This window comes from Podarcis erhardii (genome assembly GCF_964252035.2).
Source record: "Podarcis erhardii genome assembly, chromosome: 8".
Lineage (NCBI taxonomy): Eukaryota > Metazoa > Chordata > Lepidosauria > Squamata > Lacertidae > Podarcis > Podarcis erhardii.
This window is the reverse complement of record NC_138499.1, coordinates 55776946-55786041: the sequence shown is the minus strand read 5'-3', so window position 1 is coordinate 55786041 and position 9096 is coordinate 55776946. Positions and strand designations below refer to the sequence as shown.

Here is a 9096-nt window from a genome sequence, read left to right as displayed (position 1 = left end):
GCTGTGGATTATAGAGATCAAGTCCTGCTTATTACAGTAGGTGAACAAGAGGTTTGGTAGGGTTGAAAATCCAGACAAAGTTGTTGAGCTTTATGGGAAAAACAGGAAAAATAAAATCCATTTTTAAAAAATGGAAGATAGACAACAACGGCACTGCCGGCATGGGCTGCCATGTACCCGGATTTTCCTGGACATTTGACACTGCTGCCGACTGCAGTATTCAGGATATGTCTGGGAAATTCTGGACATATGGCAACCCTAGGTTTGGGCAGAGGAGAAGACATGGCTACAGAAATGCCTCTCTAATTTGGAGTTAAACCATGAAAATGAGTTTCAGCCTCCTGCATCTTAGTTAGAATTGTTTGGGACAGGAGTTCATCAGAAACCACCTGAACATCACAGAATTGCCACCAGTGAATCTCTGTCCAAACAACATCAAAGGGAAGTTTGCATCATCATATTGTTCCCGAATTGCCTCAGACCTCCAGCAGACTGGAGACTGGTTTAGCAGATGCTTGTGCACAGGTTTTTAAAGAGAAATGAATGAAAGCATGCATCATGACAGTGTGGGTTGTCTGGTAGAGAGGCAGGATTGAGAACCATGTCCCACCATGTTTAATTGTCAAGGGTAGGCACTGATTGTGTATTGCACTATCATCTTGATGACAGTAATCTGTGACACAAATGAGGGTGAGAGAGGATGTCAACATAACAATATTAATAAACATACAGAAACTTCCTTCTAGGGAAAGAACCACTAGGTTTTTGGACAGGCTACTGGGGAAAAACCCCAATCCTTTCATATCCCTATAATATACAGGAGGCTTCCTCACCCTCGGTCCTCCAGATGTTTTGAGACTACAATTCCTATCATCCCTGACCACTGGTCCTGCTAGCTAGGGATCATGGGAGTTGTAGGCCAAAAACATCCAGAGGGCCGAGGTTGAGGAAGCCTGATATACAGAGTGCTGTTTTTATGCATACTACATCTCACATGAAGCATAGATGGAAATGCTATTGTGTCTAATTTAACTGTGGAATTTGGGGGAGAAGAATGAAATCTGTGCGCATAGGGGTAATTCTGATTCTAAGGAACACCAGCGGCACCATCCTAAGCACATTTAGTCAATGGCAGTCGCTTTGAGTCAAATGGGGCTTACTCAAAAGTAAGTGTGCCTAGGATTGTAGCTTAAAAATACTATACCAAAAAAAGAAAAACGACACTTGAGCTTTGGAATAAAATCTTCTATTTTTCATAAGATCGCCAGTTCTTGAGAAGATTTAATAAATGTAACTACATATGGCAAATTTCTTCAGCGCCTTGAAGCTGTAAGCTGAACAGTGTCACCTCATGGGTGTAGATTATGGCTCTGCATCACAAATTCTTTAGGTGTATTATGTCCACTCCATCTTGCCATTTGTTTAGTCCATGAGCATGGTCCTGTTAAACTATTCCTCACAAACTTTTCATTAGCAAGGCAAATTAATTATTTGTGTGTACCTGCAATACCAAACTGGAATTCACTGATTTTTTAAAAAGGAATTATGCAAGTTCCAATTGTTGAAAATGTGAGCTTCATAATAGTAGAGCACTTGGCTCAGAAAGCACTCTGTTGCCTGGTGGAAAATAATAGAGCAACTCCAGGCAGCTGCCTGGAAGACTTGGCTGAAGAGAGGGCACTTGTCACACTTTCCACCAGACGAGGGATTGTTTCTTGAAACTGATTAGTTTCTTTGGCACTGTGCACGTTTGTGAGTAAAGATCATCTTAATAGCTGCCAGAACCTCATAGAACCCAGATGCAGGCCCAAACAAGACATGGGATGAATGTTTGTTTTAACCAATATCAGTCTCAGTAACCTTTGAGTTTGAGCAGACGAATAATGGATGTGGGTGCGGTTGCTTAACCCATCTCCCCTGGCCATTTTCTTACTCAAAAACCACACACCCCAGCTGTTTTTCCATCTGCGGAGGAAAAAATATGCAACGGTGTGCTTGCTTTTAATATGGGCCTTAGGAGATGAGTTTCATAGAATCTTAGAGTTGGAAGGGACCCAAGGGTCATCTAGTCCAACCCCCTGCAATACAGGAATCTCAGCTAAAGCATCCATGACAGATGATTATTTTCACCCTCATAGCGCATGAGCCCTTGAACATCTGGGGCTTCAGCCAGCAATTGACCGGAGCTGTGTTTATGGTAGACTCAAGTAGCGGCAGGACTCCAGGGAGGGAAAAAAGTGAGAAGTGTCTAATAAATTTGATTTACTTGGAGAAACAGAAACAACCAGTCTAAGCTTGGCAGTTGGATTGTGCTGAGTGCTTTTCATTCTAAACTGTTGAAGCCTTTGTTTGATCAGATTTACCCACACAACTTTTTCCAGGGCTGGCCCAAGACATTTTGACACCTGAGGCGAACCACAAAATTCTCCCACAAACAGGAGGAGGAGGAAAGATCTACATCAAGAATATGTAGGGCAATGAAACCTCCCCTGGCTTCTGTAGAAAAGTAAACCTGTATGGACTCTTATTCCAATATGACTTTCCCGCTGATACAATCACAGGTTATTGAGTACATTAAATGTTACATTGAAATAATCTCTAAGGGAGAATTAACTATGTTTACCCAATGGATTTATAGATGACATGAAATTTGAGAAAGGTATTTCCCAGCCAACAGCAATCTCTCCTTTTGCTCGCTCGGGTACATATATCTGGGTTAGACAGCCTGGGCTTGTTGCAAGATTCCATCCATTTTACTGTCTAAGTTGCAGTGATGTCAAAGTTCCAGACCGCAATCTTGATTTTCAGGTTCCTATTGTCTGTCTATAAAAACAATAATCATCTGAAACTGAACTGATCTTTGATAGCAATGAACTTTGTCACAGCTGGGTAACTGAACTCTTAAAAAAATAAATCACAGTGCTTCAACACACAAATTTGCAAAGTAAGACAGGTAGACAAAACACACAACATTCAAACTGTGCTTGCCTGCTTGTCTATCTAGCTGCCTTTCCCTGGAGAAAAGCTCAGGGGGGTGATATTTTTAAACAGGAGCCCAGTCTGAATACACTCTCCAAAGTTGGCTGCAATGCTGTTTATTTCTGTTAGGATCAATCACTGTCTTCGTTACTTTTTTTCTCAGGCATCTGGATAAGATATGGCATATTCTCTGTTTATGACTGCGTTAACTGCAAACATGCCCCAAGAAATCTTGCAAGGGATTGGTCATAAACGGTTTTGTTGCCACTGAATCGCATGTTAATCTCTAAAGCGGGTTGGGGAACCTTTTTCAATCCAAGGGCTTCATTCCCTCTTGGCCAACCTGTCAGTGAACTGCCATCAGCTCAGAGGTGAGAAATAGAAGGGCAGTTGTGTTACAGGGAGCCTCCGAAAATCTTGTGAAGCAGTTCCTCTTCCGGGGAGGAGGAAAGCCCCATCTCCAGTGGGGAAGAAGGACCAGAGGATGCTGGTGGGAGCCTTAACACCGCTTCTGAGCAAGCCGGACAGGAGGGAAACATGCCCATCCTGCGCAATAGTTTGAAGCGCAGAGAGGGGAGGAGACGTTTGGGGGTAAGAAAACTCTTATGATGGGGGAGGTCCAAAAAAAGACCACTCCCGGATTCTGCTAGCGATTGAGCCAAACATGAGCTTTGGGGCTCTTCACTGTAAATAGTTTGCACCAAAATAAAGCCTGTAAAACACAGGTTGGAGTCCTGCCTGGTTACTCTTGAGCAACCAGAACAGCCACCTGACACAACCCTTAAGGGGGGGGGAGATGCAGATTCAATTAAGAGTCCCACTAGCAGAAGCCTGTGCAAGGACTTCTGCTAACAAAATGGGCTTTCCTTGCCCCGCCGCCACCATTTGCGCTTCCCAAATTGGCTGTGGACGGTTTGGGAGAATTCCCAAAAGAGCTTGGGGAGAAGAGAGGGGATCGTTCTGTCTGGCAAGCTGATACGGTTGTGCTCATGGAACAATTGCCATAGTGCTATGTTGAATTCCTTCCTGGGTGTCATATGCCAATGGTGATCAGGGCCAAAAAGAGATGAGTGTGGCCAAAATGGGCACAGCCATGCCCACACAGAGACACACATCCTAGGAGTTTATATGACATCTAAGCCTGATCCACATTGATTTTTTGTCTATCAGTTTTAAATGTTTCCTGGAATAGCATCTCCTGACCCTAAAGGGGGATTTCTTCCCAAATGCAAACAGCAGCTTCAAAGGAGGGTTTTTGGTTAGAAAAGCAACAGAGGAAGAAAGGGTTGAATTATCCCCCTTGCTTTCTGTGATATTGATAATTATCGAACACCCCCACTCCAGCTTCAATTTGCATAAAACAAAACAAAACACGCATATTTAACTGCAAAGGCATGTTTAATGCTGCTTTCTATAGTTTGATCCTCGGAAATGCCTTTAAAAAACAAACAGGAAAATGCAATATTTGTTCTGCTAGCCTTGGTGCTACTGGGACTTCTCAAACCGCTTGCTCAGATGGGGCCCCACGAAACTGATAGATCACATCACATACCAAGTGATTCAAGAGTGCAACCTAAATATAGCAACACATTTTGATGTTCAGACCATTGAGTTTTTATCTCACTCGTTTCATTCCCTCTTAACCCAATGAACTGTGGCTGTTTCCAGCTTCTGGGCTGAATCCCTTGACTGTAAAAAACGTGCACAGCTCCAATATGAACAGAGTGCCAGCTAGGAGCTACTTAATAAAACTGACTCTGTAGAAGGCAACTTTATATGTTCATGACAAGTATCTGCAATACCTGTGTCAGGATCTTTTAACGTGTCCTTATAATTAACCTATATCCATTTGGTTTGAGCTGTTTAAAAATGTCTGTGCTGCAAAGGCCAAATCCAGCATGCTAGGATTTAAGCAATGACTAAACACCCTGATCCTAAACATGCTTTTCAGATATGTCTGTCGAAAAAGCCCAAAATGGTACCCTGGTTTTTTTTAGGACTCATCCTAAGCATTTGTATATGCTGTGGCAGAAGAATCAGGCTTCTTACCAGGTTAAAGTTTACTTCATCTTGGTTGTGGATCAAGAAATTCCACAAATGGTCAAGAGTGCTGCTCGACTGATCTCTCATCCACAACTGGTGACCCTGAGAAGAAACGTGTATCCCCATTTGTTAAGCCCCAGAGCAACATTGCTATATGCAGGGCGAGGGTGATGATGATTAAAGTTTTATATAGCGCTTCCAAGTGTTCAAAGCACTTCTAATGTATTCTTGAGTTATAATCTTCTGTAACAGTCCCATAAGTCAATATTCTTATCTTCGGATTTGCAAATGGGAGGCTGTGAGTGTGGCTTACCTTAGACCACATGCTATGTTCATTGCAGACGTGAGATGTGAACAGGGGACCGCTACACATGCTGATGCAGGTTTGCTTCCCCCAAATCAACACATGGGAGACCTGCTGTCATACCATGGTTCTGCCTTCTTTGGCCAGGCACATGAAGGCTGCGATCCTATGCTTACACCTGGGAGTAGGTCCCGTTTAACTCAGTAAGGCTTAGTTTTGAACAGACACAGTGCAATTTACATTAATCCTATTTGAAATCAATTGTATTATTATTTGCACAGATGTGTGCTCTTGACGCTGAGGTACGATTAGCTGAAACCCAGAACCTTTAAAACAATGAAGCCATTCCATTCAGCAGGATGTAGATTATACCCTTAGCAAATGCTAATACAAAAAATCATTGTTAGCAGCTTTTAAAAGGCTTTTCACAACAACTTCTCTAAAGAAGATCTGGAAGAGGTAGTAAATTTAAAAATAATACTGCACATGAAATGAGAAGGAGCTGCTGACCTTGAAAAACAGTTTTTCCTCAAGATGAGAAAATAATTGATTTTTTTTAAAAAAAAATATGCTGTTAATCTTTTTTTATATAGCATTTTGTGGTAGTGAAAGCACTTTTATAGCACTTACAGCATTTATCCACACAAGCAACCATCTGAGTTGGGGTAAACGGAGAGTTGCAGGCCACCCAAGTAAGCTTTACGGTTAAGCAGGGATTTAGATGCAATGGAATTTATTTCTGTGGGAAGCCACAAGAATTTCAAGATGATTTCTTTCAATATGTTATTAGGGTTACAAGGACAAACTGGTGCTGTTAATCCTAAGCATCAAAAACGTCTGAATGCCAGGCATTAATGAATGTTAATTTGCCTCCCCACATTTGTGAAGGTAATAACCTGCCCTTGAGAAAAAGGGTGCAGATTCTTTATGTATTTCATCTATGAATGTACCTAAACATGCCCATTTAGCACACCAGCACCCTTGTGCAGGCCCACCTCTCTCTGTTATATTTCTGAATGTTGGGTTCAACCCTGACTCTTCAACGAATTGCAAAAGAAATGAGAGCAATTAAAACACCACCACCCCTACCACGCAAAATTGCAATGGCATCCTTCCTACTGTACTGGATCCAACTTGTTGGCTTTGATACCTGCTCTACACCCACTAGCCTGCTTCCTATTGTCAGTGTTCAAGTGACATTCAGCTGCCAGCTCTGGCCAGCTTCTGTATGTGAAATGGGGAGGAGGAGCACCATCTTGTCTGTCTAAGGCAGGTGGTGCCCTTTTCACTTGTCCAATGATCCTGTGACTTGCTGAGTTAAGAACTGTAGAACTCTAGAATCATTGCTTTGAAGGATTATTCTCAATCACTTAGTCCAATATGCTGGTCCAAGCAGCAAATCCAGAGCAAGAGAGTCTGCAATAGATCTCTACACAGCCTCTAAGGGTGGCCAAATCTGCCAACATCCATGCAGTTTGCAAAAGTCTCGTGGAAATTCATCTGCGTTGTAGTGTGAATTTCTCCTGATACACACATTTTTGTATGCACTTTCCCCTACTACAATATAGTTCTATGTTATTTTTCCACAAATAGATACTTTGCACTTTTGTATGTATTTTTGTATGTGCGACTTGGAGTAGAGAATGACATTCCAAAATATGGAGAAGTGTAAATCTTGAAGGATGGCTATGTTTTGCTTCCCATATTATTCCCCCCCCCGAAAGTGTGATTTGTGTATGTTCACCCAGCGCCTTATATATTTTAGGTGCCAGGTGAAAAAGTTCCTCTTCAACCAGGCCTTGGCTGATTAATATCCTACTTTTAAATGTGTCTGTGGGAATAAGGGAGGTTATCATTTTTCTGTTTTGTTTTACTTATTTACTTGTTTTTATCCTGTATTTTATTCTGTGAACTGCCCTGAGATCTCATGATGAAATGCATTATTATTAAAAACAAACAAACAAACAAACAAAACATACTAATAGTAATAATAATGTGAATCAAATCAAATTTCTCCTCCATCTCTAACATCCTTTGCTTGAAGACCTCCAACAAACAGGAGACTGCTCTTTCCTTCAATATGTTCCTTCTAATCAAAAGCTACCGGTACCCTCCTGCATATACAACACACATCAGGTTGATTACTCCAGCTGGCCTTGTTTTCCCCTGCATCTACAGCTTGTGTGATTAAATGGCAAAAAATTGTTCTTTGAGACTGCTTGTTGTTGCTTTCTATACTCCATAATAATTCGAGGCAAAGAAGTTCCTGAAGAAGAAAAAGTGACACTTCTTCCTCTGGTCATCCCTAAATAGCAGCTTCAAAGAAACAAATGGCCAATAAATTGCAGTTGCCAGGATATAGCGAGGCATTTGTTTGAATGGATTTCCCATGCTGAAAAGCAGATTTCCACACCATCCCCAGTGGAACTGATGTTCTCACTGCAGAGGCTGGATCTAGATACATGAATTTTTTTCTTCTTCAGGAAAAACCCAAAGTGGGAAATCACCCAAAAAACCCCAAAGTGGGAAAACCTCAAAGTGGGAAATCATGTTGGCAAACAAAGGACCCCAATGGCGCCATCTGGTGTCATAGTATTATAACGCATATAAAATGCTTTTTCTTTACTAATGTAGCTCAGAAGCAGCCTCAACACACAGCAAGTAACTAAAAGCAGCCCCTAACCAATGGAGTTGGCTTGTGCCAATGCTCAAAATGTTAATATAAAACAGACATTGATTTTTACAGGGGTGTTTCTCTCCATAAAATTCTTGCCAAAGAGTGTTACATTTTATTAAGAGGCAAGGGTGGGGGGAGGATTCTGCTATTACGTGTTTGCAAAGGCTGCTATTTATTGTGATATCAGCGATTTTCACTGCTGTGTGATTACTGTGCCATAAAGCCCAACGACAACATTTAAACACCAATATGAAAAGAGTGCTGAACTTTTTGAAGCAATAAATCTCAAGGAACCTGCTCTGGTTTCTCTTCATTGTGTTTTCCTTGGCTTCTTTCCATGCCTTTGAATAATCTGCTCTGACAACTCCCATACTGGCTTCCTTTAAAGTTTTCCTCTAATAAGTCTCAAATCCCTCACACAGTCTCTCCGGTACCGTATCTGGTAATAGAATCAATATGGGGTTCCTTGCTGCAAATGTGCCAGCAGAAAAGGGGAGAAATGTGCTTCCGATTATTTCTAGGGTTTCCTGTCTTGTTTTCCAGGTCTGTATTTTGTCAAATTACAGGTAACCTCATCAGTAGCCAGACAAAGCTGTCAATTTGGGTTTCTCATTTTTCCCAGTCCTAAATTAAGTTCCCCACATTCCCACATCAGTTTGCAAATTCATTTTAAAAGCTCCTCATGAAAATTCATCAGTATTTTCGCTAATATTGTGTGTGTGTGTGTGTGTGTGTGTGTGTGTGTGTGTTCCAGTAAAGAGGAGAAAAACTCATATGCTTAACAGCACAGAAATAACCAACACACAAGAGGGGTGAAATCCCTACAAACTAAGAAATTTTTGCGTGCTATTTTACATTTGTGTGTGTGTTACTTTCACTCATACTTAAATTTGTATGCACTCTTTCTCCTAACATACGCATTTTTACACCTGTCTGGGGGTAGGAGAACTGCACTGTAAAAGTCAAAGAAGTTTGACTTTTGAAGGATAGCTGTGTTTTGGTTCACATATACATATTGTTTCAGAAACTAAATTTCTCCTCCATCTTTTCAGGATGCATACCACCAGAAGAAGGGCTTTCCCCTGCCCTTCCC

The 9096-nt window shown here is 41.5% G+C and overlaps 1 long non-coding RNA gene across 1 annotated transcript; it reads right to left on the bottom strand.

Annotated features, from left to right (window-relative positions):
* Positions 1-2614: 2614 nt before the first annotated feature.
* LOC309348505 lies at positions 2615-7785 on the bottom strand. Its single transcript, XR_014159439.1, has 2 exons — positions 5336-7785; positions 2615-3146 (listed from the first exon to the last, which is right to left on the bottom strand). It is a non-coding gene; the product is annotated as an uncharacterized lncRNA (long non-coding RNA).
* Positions 7786-9096: the final 1311 nt, after the last annotated feature.